Below are 16,107 nucleotides of genomic sequence, written 5' to 3'. Positions count from 1 at the left end.
GGGTATGCTCATTCCAAATTTTAAATATTTTTCTTTGTTAAAATAGTATCATTTTCTTTATTAAAATAGTATCAACAGTATTTATAATAGTCCCTACTTTTTTGCATCATGATAATGGCATCAGCTGTCTCCAGAACCACTTTACTAAGCAAATGGATTCTAGAGCAGAATGATGAGGTAGCACAAGCTAAGTTTCTTGGTATTATTGGACACTAGCAAATAAAGCTTTGCTTTTTTGTTTTTTGTTTTTTTTTTTTTTTTGTGAAACAAGCAATGTTAAATGCAAAGGCATCTTGTACTTCATAGAACTTAGAATTTGGCTTAAATTTCTATTTTGATTGGGTCATTTAAACCTGTTTTTTGTCCTCCTGAGTTTCCTTTGAATATGAGCTGATGTTAAAACCATAAACCATTAAAGTGATGCTATGTATATTATTTAGTACCATTACACAAAATGATGAGGTGGCTAATGCTTTTGTGGTGCTAAGATCTAATCCAAGGACAAAATGGTCTGTCATATAAAATACATACATTTAGTTTTGTGACCCAGATACTTTAACCTGCTTGATGGGTGGCTGTCGATAATAGTCTTGTGGGGTAGAACAAGCTTTTCCTTTGAATATTCCATCAATATTAAGGATACATATAGTATATGAAATGCAACAGTTTCATTCACCTAATGTTCATCACAAGTTATCAGTAGTAAAACATGCAGGAATGGGTAGGCTATACAGTTAACTGTTTCAGAGAGAAATAGAAGTATATGTATTAAAAAGAAAATATTGATGTAAGCAAGACAGTCACAACAGCACAAAAATGTATATTATACATAAAAATGAAAAACATAGCAATAAAGAAGCAAAATATAAACTGCGCATCTTTTAATCTGACTTTTGTCTTCAGCGTGATATCAAGTAGCCAAACATGCATTTTATCTCAGACATGACTTTATGTCCTTCTTATCTTTGCATGGATAAATTTCCTCCAGTGAATATAGAATATACATATACACATATATCTCAATTTTCTGCTTTCCCTAGAGAAAGTCCATTGTATGGATGGAAGCTTTCCATAAAGGGCCTTGATACTCTAGTATTCAGCATATCCTGATCCTAGGTCTAGCGTTTCATGTCTCCTGCTTCAAGCCAGGCAGGTCACTCATGGTCCATCCTCAGATACGATCTGTTTTAGTGATTCAGCATGGATATCTGCATGTCCAAAGTCTGTGACTTTCACTGAGAATTGATGAACAGAAATGGTGTCTCAGAGAATGACCAGAACTTTACTTTTTTTAACTTAAATTTTAAAAAAATCTAATTATTTTTTTTTTAATTTATGAGTTAGATGGCACGGGGTCAAGTTGATCATGGTAGGTGATGCTTAGTCCCTGGAGAGGAAACAGTGTCTTCCATAACATGTTTAAAATATGGTTTTTAGGGATCCCATTGGTGTGGGCTCTTCATTGGTGTTGATGACTTAAAAAGAAAACTAGAGCTAAAATAACTGCTGATGTTGGATCGGTACCATTTTGATTCTGAAAATCTTTGTTCTGAATTCCTCTATTATGTATTATTACACATGCATTCAGAGAGTGCATGTTTTCATTTGAGCACTTGAGAATTACTTGTAAGTTTTCAAATTTACTGTGTGGCAAGATTTATGGGTAAGAAGGTCATAGAATGGAATTCAATGATGTAGTCAACAGGAAGGACTTGAGTCTATAATTCATGACAATAAAAACATTTTTCTACAATAATCTTGCAAAAAAGGTCATGTTTTATGACTAACGTGCCAAGCTGCACAGCCTCTTAACTTGTCCAGGAAATCACAGCATAATTCTAATTTTCTTCTTTGTTTTGCTGGTGAAAGTAGCGGGTATGTTAATAAAAACAAGGACATGAAGCAGCATGAGAGAAATATTTAACATTTGAAGAAGCTGGTCATTTGATTCTGATACTAAATCATTCTCATTGATTTTCTTTTTATCCATACGTAGACAATCCCCCACTCTCTGGGGAAGGGCTCAGGATTTTCTTTGGCATAAAAGGAGTAGCTAGATATTCAGCTCGAGTTTGAGGTACCCCCCTCGTGCCCCCATATTTAGAAGTCAGGACTATGCTGGGTATGTAGTTCTTTTTCGGGGCCATGCAGATCGGGCTGGTGGAGCCTCCGAGAATGCTGGGGTACCCAGCCTGTGGGCTGGTGTAGGCCACCTGCTGCTGAATGAGCTCTGTAGAGTCTTTTGGGCATGTCTACTAGATTTCCATTGAATTTAATAGGAGTTTTGACATCTAACACACATATAGACAGCTAAATATAGGTACCCAAAACCATCCCAAGAGTCAGATTGAATAGTTATTAAGCTAGCCTTCTTATAGTTTAAATAAAGCCTTGCATGGTTAGAGTTCTCAGAAGAGGTTTATAGATACTTTTTAAGCTATTTTATATTAGCTGTCAAGTTAAAAAAAAAGTCTCAAGGTTACAATTTTTTTGGGTCTTTTATTAATGAAAGTCATCCTATCATTTTTAAAGGTCAAAAACTACTGTGAAATGTGGATGTTTTGCTTCTAAGATCAATCAAAGAGCAGAGCTTCCAAAGGAGAGTATATACTAGTATGGAAAAATGATTTAAAGAAGGAAACATTGGTGCTAGAACAGACATATTCAAAATAGCAGCGCTGAAGTTCCCAAGCCTTTCCCACTGTTCTGCAGAACTCTTCCTGTTGCTCTGCTGCTCTGTTGTGATATGATACTGACACTTGGTTTTAGTTGCCAAATTTCATTTAGTAAATGAGAAGCTACAAATTCATTGAATATAGTAATAATAGTATTATTTTGCTGCCATTACTGTGAGTATATTGTATGAACACAAGATGAAGGCAGGGACCCACACAACTGGAATTATGTAAAAAATCTCAGCAGTTTTGTACATTAGGACTGGAGATCTATCAGACTGTTTATTCTAAAAGGTGGATTGCCCCAAGCCAACATCTAGGAATTTCTCTTCTAATTCGAAGGCTATGGTACAGAAATTTTAACAAAGCCATCTTTCAAATGCTTTCTTGATGTGAAATATTAGGCTGCAATAATACCTTTAAGATATCATATAAATATGATAGCTTGAGCTGGTTTTATGCAGAAACAGTTTTAACTTCAATTTGAAAATATTTGCATGGAAATTGTATGTGCTGAAAACATTCAGGATTTCATTGAAAAAAGATTCTGAAAATGTTTAGTCTTTCAATGAAAAAACAATTTCTTTTCTGATGGGGGAAAATTATTTTCCTAATCAAATCTAGTAGCAGAAATAACCTTTGGACCATGCACCATGTACCTAAATACTTGAGACATACTCCAAAAATAGATGCTATTGTAACATCATTGCTATTATTCTCTTCATTTTTTATTGCTGCAGGTTTGTTCCAGGTTAGGAATAATTTAATTTACTGCATCAATGACCATTTAAAAACTCTAAAAAATAGTTTCTTAAGATTCTGTCTCTTGCTTGCTTGTAGAGTTAGGAATGTGATTTGGATACTTGGTCTCAGCTCATTAAGAAGGTGTGAATAGACTTCTGCAATTGAAATTCCTTCTTCCAGTACCACAGCTGATTGTAATATTTTGAGGGGTTTAAATTTAAAAAATTTAGGAAGAAGGATGAAGCTGTACATAATGCCATAGATTTATCAAGGAGAGAATTCTTTCATGTTCTGTATAAAAATGCAAACATTTAACTTGAAAGCTCTAAACCCAAACTTTGTAAACAGAATGCAAATACAAATGTGGAAATACAGCATTTTTGTTTGCATATTAACCATAGAATTCTGTGTTGTCTTTTGGTTTCTTTTGTGAACTAAACTTTTTCTACGTTTTCCTCCATTCAGGTTCCCAGGAGGACATTAACATACTTGAGGATCTCAGCTCTGTGAATTTTGTTGTTTGTTTCATGTCATTGGTACCTGGTTTTGGATGAAAAACTGAGACTGAATACGTACGGTCGATGGAGTCCATGAATCAACAACTTCTCCAGACACTTTAGGTTAATAAGCCTCAAATGAATTAAAAAATTTAGCAAATTGCTTAGAGTTTTTGAATCACATTGTGCCTGTCCTAGTACTTGCTTACTCACTTAATCACTCTTCCAAGTTATTTTGAAATTTCAAGTCTGTCTTTCTATAATATATTTAATTCTTTGCTACAAAGTCTGGGTCTCTGTTTCACCAGCAAAACATTCCTAAATAACTTCTTGTTGAATCAAATGGCTAGAAAATAAGCAGTATGATTGTTCTTAGGGGAATAATCTGAAGGCTGGATTCAATTCCAGCTTCTTTAATTCATTATATCATTTTTAATGAATTTCCATTTTCAGAAATGAAACTGTTGCATAAAAGATTTTTTAAGTCTAACTGATAATGCTGTTCTTCAGCAATTCATGCAAAATATGTATAGTAGCACTTTGAGTAATTTTACCAGAATAAAAGTATCTTAAATGTTCTACTTGAAGGTATAGTTACAAAAATATACATATAAATGTTTGTTGCCCCATAGTTGCTGGTTTTAACTGAATATTATTGTGTTACCTGGAAAATAGGAACTGAATATCACAACTCAAACAATATAGAACTGTAGTTTAACACTTGCTTTGGATATACCTTTGCAAAACCTAATGTAACGGTGCCAGTGTTTAAAAGGAACAGGTAATTTTTGCGTACGTAATATAAAAAATATAAAACAACACAAGTATTGCAAAAATTAGAGCAACAGGCTCAGCAAGAAATCAAATTGTATTTACATTTTGTCTGGAAATTTGTATACAAAGCTGCTTTTCAGGTCCTGTAGATTAGTTATTCTTCCATAGGTTTGGCTATATGTAATTGATCTTTTTCTTGTCTTACAGTATGAAATAGCCTGTAGAGCAGTTGCATTTCTCCTGTGCTATATAAATTAGTGCTTCATCTCATCTATTTCCTATTGTTGCTTTTTAAATGCTGCGGGTTGCTAACATTTGCTTTGCATTATAACAGAAGTCATTTTGCATTATTCTTGCATTTTAAAATGTTTGCATTATTTTGTATTATCTATTATAATACTAAAAATACAGAAAGTGCAATTATTGCAGGTCTAATTTCTTCCATTTAAGATAAACTATTGAGTTATTCATTCATGCTAAATTGCTAAATTTCCCAGTCTATGCTCTGGGGGAAGACCCTGTCGTTCTACCTCACCCACCTGCTCCTTGTAGATGTGTAGGAAGGTGGTGATTCCCAGTGGAGACATGCTTGGGTGTAGGAGTGATGGTGGGAATGCCGCTAACGGGGGGGAAGGTTAGTGCTGGGGCTGCCTTCGGAGGAGGGATTGTAAGAGCCTGCCTCAGTTTCTCCTTTTCATCAGTTCTTACTTAGCCATCACACGTGATGTCCACAGGCTTGATTTCTCAAAATTAAAGGCAACAGACCCCTCCACCTGCCCCAAAAGATATAAATGTACATCAGGAACAAGTAGAAATGTGAAAGGTTAAAACAATCCCCAGGTGTGAGAAGCTGGTATGAGGTCAGGTATCTCCTGCCCTTTGACCCTTGCTGGGTTTTTGGTGTTTTATAGCTTTTTGATTAGTTTTCAAATCATCTGATTCTATGTCTAAGTTGATTCAGATTTACATTTGCCAGATTTACTCTCCACTGTATTTGAGGATTCAGAAAGCGTTTGTTGAGTTGAAATATTCATAATGGGTTCACATGATTTAGTACATGTGCACTTCTGGAGCATGATCTTTTCTCAAATATTTTCCTAAGTTGACAGTGTTCTTCCCCTCCCTCCTCTTCCCAGATGTACACCAGAGGGACTACTTACAGACTGTAGATTGGCGTATGCTCAAGTGCTGTGTCAAATCTGAACTTAGCAGTTTACCAATTATTTTATAGGTGCTTATAACCACAGGGAAGCTTTCAGTGTAGTCCTTTTGGTGCCTGTGTCATTCCAGCTTGTGGTTAATAGTTGGTTTAAAAATAGGCAGATTAAGACCTCTGAAAGTACCATGTCACTATATCACAAAGTAATTAAGTAAATACAGCAACTTAAGGACTCTGAGCTGCATGCTGATTTGCATCAACGTGCGCCTCCCAGCTGCATGGAGAACCATGAACTGAAGAATTCTGAGGCATCTCTTGTACTAGTTCAGGACAATTATTCACCCCAGCCCTGAAAGCGATCCAGCGTTCTGTCTCTTGGCAAAACTGTGCAGTTCTGCTGGCCCACGGGCTGCACAGAGCAGCGGCTCAACCTCTCACCTAAAAATTTGCAGCTAGGATGAGCAAGTATGTTTTTCCTGAGATCTGTGCGGAACTGGATGCAACCTCTAAACAGCTTAATCCCCCCAGGGTAGCATTAGAATCTGGGACAAAGCTGTCTAACTTTGCTGGAAAATATGTGAAAATGGTTCCCAAAGAGCTTACAATTCCACCAGGAGCACACATAGCTTCTTGCAGTGATTTTTTTATTGTTCGAAACAGTGAAAACAAATTTCCTATTAAACCCAATATGTAAAAGGGATTTAAGCTTGCTCCAGCGAGAGAAGTTCAAAAGTATTGGAAGTTAATGTGTCTGATCTTCTTGCAGGAGGAAGCTGGGATCAAATATTCACCTTCGGGACCAGATACAGTTTCGTTCCAGTGTGAGAGCAGCCCAGTATGTGTGCAAATAAATATATATATATGAAAATATATATACACATATGTATATGTGTTAGGGCATGTGTGTGTATACACACACACACATAACTATGTTTCATTTCAGATGTGGAAAATATATGCAGAGTATGTGTAATGTGAAAAATATTCTAGTACAGACAGTTGAAATTGGGCAGGAGCATTTGGTAGTTCCCTGTTATCAGGTACCAAGGGGTGGTTGCGAGGGATAATTTTAATATTGTCATCCTGGTGCCCTTGTCACAATCCATGACACAAAACACCATTCCCATCGATGGGAACAGGCTACCAAAGCCTAGATGGCTTCACCTGTGCTGTCTCTGTTGGCACATGAGTTTAATTAAATGCTATTAAACCATCAACTACTATTCAAATAAATCAACAGCACTGAGAGTTGCAGCTTGCAGTGTGGCTGTGGTATGAAATCTTGGGTGATGCCAACTGAGAAGTGAAGGTAAAACTTTCACTCTTAGAATCATAGAATCATCTAGGTTGGAAGGGACCTTTAAGATCATTGAGTCCAACCATTAACCTACCATTGCAAAAACCACCACTGAACCATGTACCTCAGCACCTCATCTACCCATCCTTTAAATACCTCCAGGGATGGTGATTCCACCATTTCCCTGGGCAGCCTCTTCAATATTTGACAAACCTTCTGGTGAAGAAATTTTCCCTAATATCCAGTCTAAACCTCCCCTGCACAACCTGAGGCCATTTCCTCTTGTACTTCAGTTGTTACTTGGGAGAAGAGACCAACCCACGCCTCGCTACAACCTCCTTTCAGGTAGTTGTAGAGAGCAATAAGGTCTCCCTTCAGCCTCCTCTTCTCCAGGAAATTATCTAAACAACCCCAGTTTCCTCAAGCCGCTTCTCATAAGACTTGTTCTCCAGACCCCTCACCAGCTTTGTTGCCCTTCTCTGGACACTCTCCAGCACCTCAATGTCTTTCTTGTAGTGAGGGACCCAAAATTGAACACAGCACTCAAGGTGGGACTTCACCAGTGCTGAGTACAGGGGGACAATCACTTCCCTATAGTCCTGCTGGCCACACTGTTCCTGATATAGGCCAGGATGCTGTTGGCCTTCTTGGCCACCTGGGCACACTGCTGGCTCATATGCAGTCAGCTGTCGACCAACACACCCAGGTCCTTTTCTGCCAGGCAGCTCTCCAGCCACTCTGCCCCAAGCCTGTAGCGCTGCCTGGGGTTGTTGTGACCCAAGTGCAGGACCCGGCACTTGGCCTTATTTAATCTCATCCCATTGGCCGTGGCCCATCAACCCAGCCTATCTACATCCCTCTGTAGAGCCTTTCTACCCACAAGCAGATCTTCTACGTTCAGGACCTGCCATCGGTCTGCGCACTGCAGGTGTGCCTGGGAAGGCAGAGTGGTCACCTGGGTGGATGATCCAGAGTTGAACCTTTGCATAAATAAAGTTAAAGCAAGTAGTTACCTGCTTTTCAGCTTCCACAATCCCGTAAAATGCATTTCCCTTCATTCTGCCTGCTATTGCAGCACAGATTTTAGCAAGAATAAAAATTTGTCTTACAAATCAGGTGGCCACCAGTCTCAGTCCAGCCAGAGAATGGTGCCAGGGAAAGCAGCTAAGTCTGCTCAGTGCCGAAGAGCTTTCCAGAATAAAAATGAAAAGGCTTATTCCACTGGGAGGTGCTAGAAAAGCTACCTGTACCCACACAGCTAAAATAGATGCAGGTACCTATGTAACTTTTTTTCTGTTACATGTTTTATTCTATTATGCAGCAGAAATATTTTTATTGCAGCTGGAGCTGCGTGGCTCTGGGATGTTTCAAAGTAGATGAGGTAGATGAAACAAAAATCAGCCTCTGCTGAAAAGGGGAGAAGAGGGTGATAAGTCATAATTCAAAATGATAATGTGTAGTTTTCACTCTTCAAAGGAAAAGAGTATCCAAAAATTAACTTAATTTCTTTTTCTACCATTCACATAATGGAAAATAATATGAAAAAAGAAAAACCCTCTCTAAAGCGGATATCATTCTGCAACTTGCAGTGCATCTTTTAGCGTATGTGATCAGCATTGTAAGGAACTGAAAATTGCATGAATTCCAACATTTGTTAACCAGGAAATTTCCATAGTTCTCTTTCTATTAAAAGAAAGACTTCAGTAAGACTCAGTTCCATAAGTTTTTATTTCCTGAGAGATCAGATGCTTTAAAGGCTGACAAAAGCATTTCATTCCATACCAAATCTCACAGCTCCTTTCAGAATGCCCTCCCTAAAATGCCACCCAAGGTGAGCACTTTGACCCACTGACCACGCTTGGGTTATTAATTTCCAGTCTTGTAGTACTAATTAGATATTCTGCCTCTGCACTTTGTGGTTTTTTGGGTTTTTTTTGGGGGGGGGGTTGGTTTTGGTTTTGTTTGTTTTTTAAATTTAGAAAGAATAACAATAAAACCAGAATTCTGCACATCAGTGAGAGTAAATGCACTCCAGTAATGGAGAACACCTAGCTCCCAGTACCTGGGCGCCTGGCCAGCCCATCTTGGTATTAAGCATACATCTTCATTAATTCTCATTTAGAGCTGAATCACCTGATGTTAGCAGCATAAGCTCAAGCGGTGTAAACCATCATTCAGATGTAGGGGAAAAAAACACCATCAGTTTTGGGATTTTGCCTGTACTGGGAATACTGGATGTGCATATATCCATCAGCCATTGGCATGTGTCTCTGCTGAAATCCGAGGCCCCGGCTGGGTGAGGGGTGCTGGACTGCACTCCCCCACAGCCTGCGCACCCCCGGCAGAGCCAAATCCCCAGCCCTTTGGGTCAGAATGCTGATATTACCTACTTTCCCAGGCTTTGTCTGTGCTGGAGGGAGCCGACTGGGTGGGAGTGGGAGAGAAGTTGTGTTAAATCACAGAGACACTCCCTTAGAAAGCTGGTTTGTGTGTTTGACATATGACTACAGAGATCAATTAATTTTAAATGAATTCAAATTAAAAAGCTAAAAGCTAGTTAATTTCTGCATTGTTAGTCGGTGATAATAAGCCAGCAGGAATTTATCATAACAGTTAAGTTGGGAGTTTCACTACTCTGAATGCTGTATACATCTTTATGGAGGAAAGTTCTCATCTGCTCTGATCTTTTCAAATATTACTGGAAAGTTTAAAAGGTGTTATAGAATAAGGGGTTTTTCTGCTTAAAATATTTTGGATTTTTTTCCAAACTTCAGAGAACTCTCCCCCTTTTTCTATGCTATCATATGGAGCTTGTAACACAAGATGGAGACCTAAAGCAGTCTTACTGGTAACTGGAAAGGAGAACAGAGTGGACAGTGTCACAGAAAGTTTCTGTAGATTGAGTAGAAAAATGCAGATACACAGAAGGAAAGCTTTTTGGTGCACTGAACCCATGCCCTGATACAAGGAGGACGTACCCATCTAGCCGGAATCTCATCTGAACCTACTGACTTGTGCATCAGTAATGAGATAACATTGAAAGTATGCACCATTAATTTTTAAGACAGCTACTGTTAGAAGAAAACTATCAGACTTTGTGAAGAGTGTAATAGACCTGTCAGAGCTACATTTTAACACCACAACATTTTTATTTTCATGTCTCTGAAGAGTCAGTATCTGTTTAAGTTACAGCAACACTCATTTATTGTGCAGTTTCACACAGTACCCAGGGGAAATTTGATGCAAAGTTTAGCTCCTTCAAATCAACTGCACATGCCTAGAGCTGCATAATCAGGGTGAATATTTTCAGAATAATTCAGAATAATAACACAGCAGCCTTTTAACATGTTCATTACCAAAAAATAGTTTGCCATAGAATGCAGTGGGTTTTTTATATTTTTTGTGAACATAGGATATTTATACAATAACTCACTATTTCATTAAGTTATAATATGTTTTATTATCACTTTTAGATATGACCGTCATGTAAACTCAGAAGGTCTGTAAAAACTTGGAAGTCTTACAGCATCACCAGGTACAACACTTACTGTTCTGAAGAGCTTATACTCCACCAGTCAGGAGAGACACTGGGCTGCACCGCCTACGGACAGGAGGTATCAAAATTTATAACCGAATATAGGTCACCTGACTCCCATCAAGTTCTTTGTACATTTAATCATGTTTCCCTTTATGATTATGGCAGTACTTCTATTACAGCTAGGTAATTAATCATATTGAATCCTGTGTCATTTTTGTCACTCCCCTGTCCCAAAAGTTTATGCGTGCTCAGTCCAAAGGCGTAGCTCTCTGCCTGCATCTGAACAGGGGTCTTCCCAGCTCTACCTCATGAGCTACAATGTGCTTAGAACTTCAGTGTGAATAATGCACTTTTGGGAATCCTCTACAGAAAGTAATTAATGGGGCTGGCTTTCATTCCTAGTGAGTCATGTTTGGGCCAGCAACAATTTTCATACGGTTTAGGTTGTTCACTCCTGCTTAATAAGACAGATGTGATTAAATGCATTCAGAGTGTCAGAGCCAGCTGTCTTCTGAAAAGGGAATCTAACGAGAATTGAAATAAGCTTTACTTTTCCCATTTTGGTCTTTGGAGATTGAGGTATTTCATTCACAGCCATACAAATTAGATTTCTTTTACCTTTTCCTTCTAACTTTCATTGGGGGAAAAAAATATTTTTTACTTCAAGTAAGACTGTGAGTACAGGTATGCTGCTCATAGACTCATTTGTGTCTTTTCTACCTTTGTGCTTGCTGCAAAAACTTCCATTTCTTCTTGCTTGTGCTTACAGCGTGCTGTCTCACAAAGCTACATGCTCCTGTTCCTGATGATGTTTTGCTGCTCTTTGCCATTTACTGTTTTTTCTCCTGCTCTGTTCCCAAGTAGGTCACCCAAGAACACAGTCCCTTGGGCTGTCCGTGCCCCAAGGTGTCTCTGTCCCTGTCAGCATCTCGCTGGCCAAGAGTGCCAGCCCAGTTTGCCTGCAGGCAGGCATCCCAGTGGTGGCAGGGCTCCCAGGCAGGACAAGGTGACTGCAGCCCTGGTGAGGGTGCTGTGCTCAGACAGCAGGACACTCTCTCCTGTCCCTCAGCCTCCCCTCTCACACTTGAGCATGGTTCTCCATCCCTGCACCAGTGGTCAGACAAGCACAGAACCTGGATCTCCTGTGTCAGCAGCAGCTGGAGAAGCAGGTGGGAGGGCGATGGGGTTGTCTGTGCCAGTGCTGCCATGCCCGCAGCTGCTGAAGGTGCCTGCCATCTCCTGTCCTCACATTCAGCCCCTATGCCTTTTCTGAGCAAGCCAGTTCTTCCCACAGCCACTTCATACAATGTCAGAAAATACCTTAACAGGAATGGGTTTTGTTTGAATCCAAACTATTTGCTCTAAGGTGCTGATCCTGCTCAGAACCCAGGCTCTGGCCAAGCTGTCTGCCTCCCTTGACACCCTAACACCCACAGTCTTCATGGTGGGCCTGGGTCCACAGTGGCTTCCAGGACATCCCACACTGGACTAAGATTTCACAGGGCATTGAGGCCATGAGCGTGCACTTCTTTGTAGCCCCGTCACTTACATCTGAACAAAGCAGGGGAACGAGGAAAGCAAAGGTTCTTTTAGCTGAGGCACTACCAATAGACTTTGACCTTTGCAATGGAATAAAGTCTACGTCTGTGCAAGTGCTCAGGGAAACCTGAGGGTGCAAATGCAGATTGCTGGATTCACTGTCAGCTTCTGGCTGCCAGTGGCCAGTGCAGGGAGCTCAGGACTGGATGTCTCCTTTTTGTGTTAAGTGGCAGTGGTAAATAGTAATGTAAGCCAAGCAGAGCCCTTTGTATGGGGCCAGATAGTTAGGGCCCTGAATGGGTGTAAAATAAACAAGCTGGGAAAGAGCTGCAAGGACTTGGGGGGAGACCCCATGCTCAGGGTCTGCCCAGGTTCCCTAAAGAGCTTGTGGTAGGGGTATCCATAGGATAAGTACCATACCCATGGCATAGGAGGGCTTCAGCCTCAGCCACTCTCAAGATTAACCTGGTAAAGGGGGTATAGAGGTGGCCTCGGAGATGACTTTGCAAATTAAAAGTCATGGGAGTTTCCCATATGTAAGATTTGGCCCAAAACTATTCTTAGTACTTAGGGAGTATGGTTTATTGCTTAGAGTTTGTGATTAAATGAGGAAGTAAGTTCTCATGCCCCTTCATCTCCCATTTATCAGCACAGATACGTTGAAACTAAAATAAATGACCTTAGAAAGGAGAACTTTATGTTACAAAAATAATCTTACAGTATGTATGGGAAACATATGAATATTCCTGAAATATGATCAGAACAAAACCCAGATGACTCGAAGAGATTGAAGTAACATTATCTTTCCTTTATTCAACCCAAGCAAAATGTAAATCTGCTGCAGGCAGTCTCTAGAAATAGCACTTAATGCGATGCCAGAATATCCTGCAGAAAAGGTGCAGCACATTAATGTACGTGGCTTCTCTTTGATTTCCTTTAGCTGTGCGAAAGGGCAAAATCAGATAACTGCACTAATGGTAATTGTGTAATCAATTCATTCACAATGATTAGTTAAGTGCAGTGTCATTCTTCCATGGTGGATAACAACAAGAAGTTAGACCATTATCTCAATTATTAAAATAACTGTAGAGGTCTTTGAAATTTGTATTTGAGAGATGACAGTAACTTTCTACAGTAATACTCTGCAGGTTGGTTGAGGTTTTTTTAAAATATTTTTATATTACTCGCCCTTGCCCCTGGGCTCTCTGCCTGATTTTACATCTCTGTGGGCTTCAGGGCTGGTGGATTTACAAAGCATTCTTGTTCTTGTCTCAGGTTTTCAGTATGTCCTTATGGTGCCACCTTCCAAACCCAGCCTGTAAACAGACAGCAGATGGACCCACCCCAGCACAGTGACAGGAACACGGCGGGGGGGGTGACATTAACAGTCCTTGAATCCGAGGGGACTCTGTAGAAGAAACATTTCAGTCAAAGCAGTAAAGCATGTGTTAGCATTGAGAGCAAAACTTCCATAGGTTTCAATGGATGCAGACCCGGATTTTTTTCACCTTCTCTCTGCTGTGTTTTCTGCATTTTTGAGTAATTCCTGTTTCTTCTGGGCATCTGAGGCCTCAGTTTCTCTGTCCATCCTGATTTGGCAAAGAAGAAACAGCTTTCTAATGAAAATACAGCCATTGAATGCCATAGTTGGGTCTTTAAGATTTTTCCCTATGAGTTTCATTAGAGACAGGTGAAGCTTTGAGTTTTATTTAGTTCTCTTTGGTCAGCCAGACCATCGGCTGGTATTTACTTTCAGTTTCCAGTGCTGTTCTGGCCTACACCTTAGACAGCAGACTTCTCTAACTTCATAAACAGACACTTGAGGTACACAAGAATGCAGATTTTTGTTATACAAAGCAGAAGACCAAATATGTAGGGTTTTTTATTTTGCCAATTCTCAATTAATACCTGCCTAGAGAAATATTAAAATAAAACCATATGCTCATACAGTGTTCAATGTCTTTTAAAATGCTATATAAAACACTAACTCACTGTGAGGTTTTTTTCTCTTAATTCATTTGAATAAATATATAAAGAGTTTGCAATTAAAAATGCTAAGAACCATTCTTGAAGAGCAATTTGCTTGAGCAGATACAGCTTGCCAGTGCCGGACCCTGACTTGACTTACCCAAAGCCACCTTATTTCGTGAGAAAGACGCTGTAAGAATAGATGGCTGGAAGCCAGAATCAGGCAGATTTAATTGAGAAACAAATGAGAGTGATTAGCAGTTGGAACAAACCACAAAGAGAAGTGGAGGGCTTTCCATATCTGGATGATTTCAAATCAACAATCAAATCTCACATGGAAGAAATGAGTAATCAAGCAAACATTTTTGGGGCCTCAACAAAGGGTAACTGTATGAAAGCCTGTGATCTACAGAACATTACAACATTTAATGATTCCTTCTGGGCTTAAGTCTGAGTTTAAGGCAAATTAAAAAACTGATAACATGAATGTGACTTTCTGACCCCTGAATTCCCTTGCAGATCTTTTTCACCAAGTCTGCCAAACTCCAAATGTCTAACTATTGAGTGAGTATGGAAATAATTTTGAAAAAGCCCAGTTCTGAAAAGTTGCCAAGAAAATCATGGGTCCACATGTTACAGTAGACATCTGTAGGTGAAAACTTCTCCCAGCAGAAAGAAGCTGGTTTTATGCTGATGAGCCATCAAGGAGCCCAGCTGAAAGACAATCTGCCTGCTACTGGCACTCTTTGGCTCTGAAAACCCCTTGGTGACCCCAAGTAGCAGATTGAGATAATTTTTTGACCCAGTAAACTATTCTAGATGGACATCAACTGCAAACACTGCCAGGATTTGATTGTCTTTGTGCTTGAAAAGTCCAAGGACAGAAAAAGATTGGCAAACTGACTTGTAAGTCATCAGTGGTTCTCCCAAAACACATTTTCCACCTAAGCATTGACTCATGTGATAAAACATTTTATCATTTGATGAAACCGAGCTGTCAGGGGTTAAGACACAAGAGCAGGCTATTACATGGGAAAGAAATCACTGCAAGCACTTATTGCATTAGATGTTTGTGGTGGCAGAGTCTCCACCGTGAGACCAGCAGACAGACACTACTCAGGACTGCTCGGGATGTGTTACAGAGAGCACTGGGAGCACCTGTAACCCGCTGCCATCACCCCTCTGTGACAATAACTTCAACAGTGAACACAGAGTTCATCATCAGCCAGTATTGAAAATATCCATATGAACAGTGGCACATCTTCTGTCCTTACATAACAAATGAATAGTAATTAGAGGAGGAAGAATTCAGTAGCTTTTTTCTTTGTGGTAAATTATTATTTGTGAGATATTGAAAGAGCTGCAGCTTTTTCAACCCATTTTTGTAATGTTTCTCCTGCAAAATAAGCAGATACAAGTTTTAACTTCAGACTAGCACTTTAACCGGTGGATTTTTTTTTTCCAAAATTAGAAAGAAAAATTGGTTCCTTTGCTAAGTGGATTCCTGTGATCTAAAGCCGCAGTGAGATATTTCCCCCGTTATCAGTATGCAGCTGCTCGCTTTAAATCACTAGCTTCTGAAACACTTTTTCAAACACGCCTGAAATAGAATATTTCATGTGGAAATAAATGAGTTTGTGAAACCCTTTTAATTATTTTACTTCAGTGAAAAGATTAAAATCTAAGTCTCTCTCGCTCCACATCAGTGTTGTAACTTAGAGGAATATAAAAGAGATTAATCATTTTCACGCCAAATACAGAACAAAGTCTATTTTTTCCTTTCCCCCACACAATCTGAAAGCCATCACATTCCCCCGCCCACATACTGTGCGTATGAGGTGAACATTGTCAAGTACAAATTAAGGATCTGATCTAGCAATTGCTTCTGAATGTAGTTTTACAGAGCCGTGCCGGCT

General features: G+C 39.5%; 1 protein-coding gene across 1 annotated transcript in view; it reads left to right on the top strand.

Annotated features, from left to right (window-relative positions):
• The window catches only part of LOC106885919 (chromosome unknown open reading frame, human C18orf63), a 38,717-nt gene that overhangs the window by 14,980 nt on the left and 7,630 nt on the right, over window positions 1-16,107 (top strand). The window lies entirely within an intron of this gene.

The sequence above is a fragment of the Calidris pugnax genome, unplaced genomic scaffold, assembly GCF_001431845.1.
Source record: "Calidris pugnax isolate Ruff unplaced genomic scaffold, ASM143184v1 scaffold13, whole genome shotgun sequence".
NCBI classification, from domain to species: Eukaryota; Metazoa; Chordata; class Aves; order Charadriiformes; family Scolopacidae; genus Calidris; species Calidris pugnax.
The sequence above is the reverse complement of the archived record's forward strand: the minus strand, read 5'-3'. Positions and strand labels throughout refer to the sequence as shown.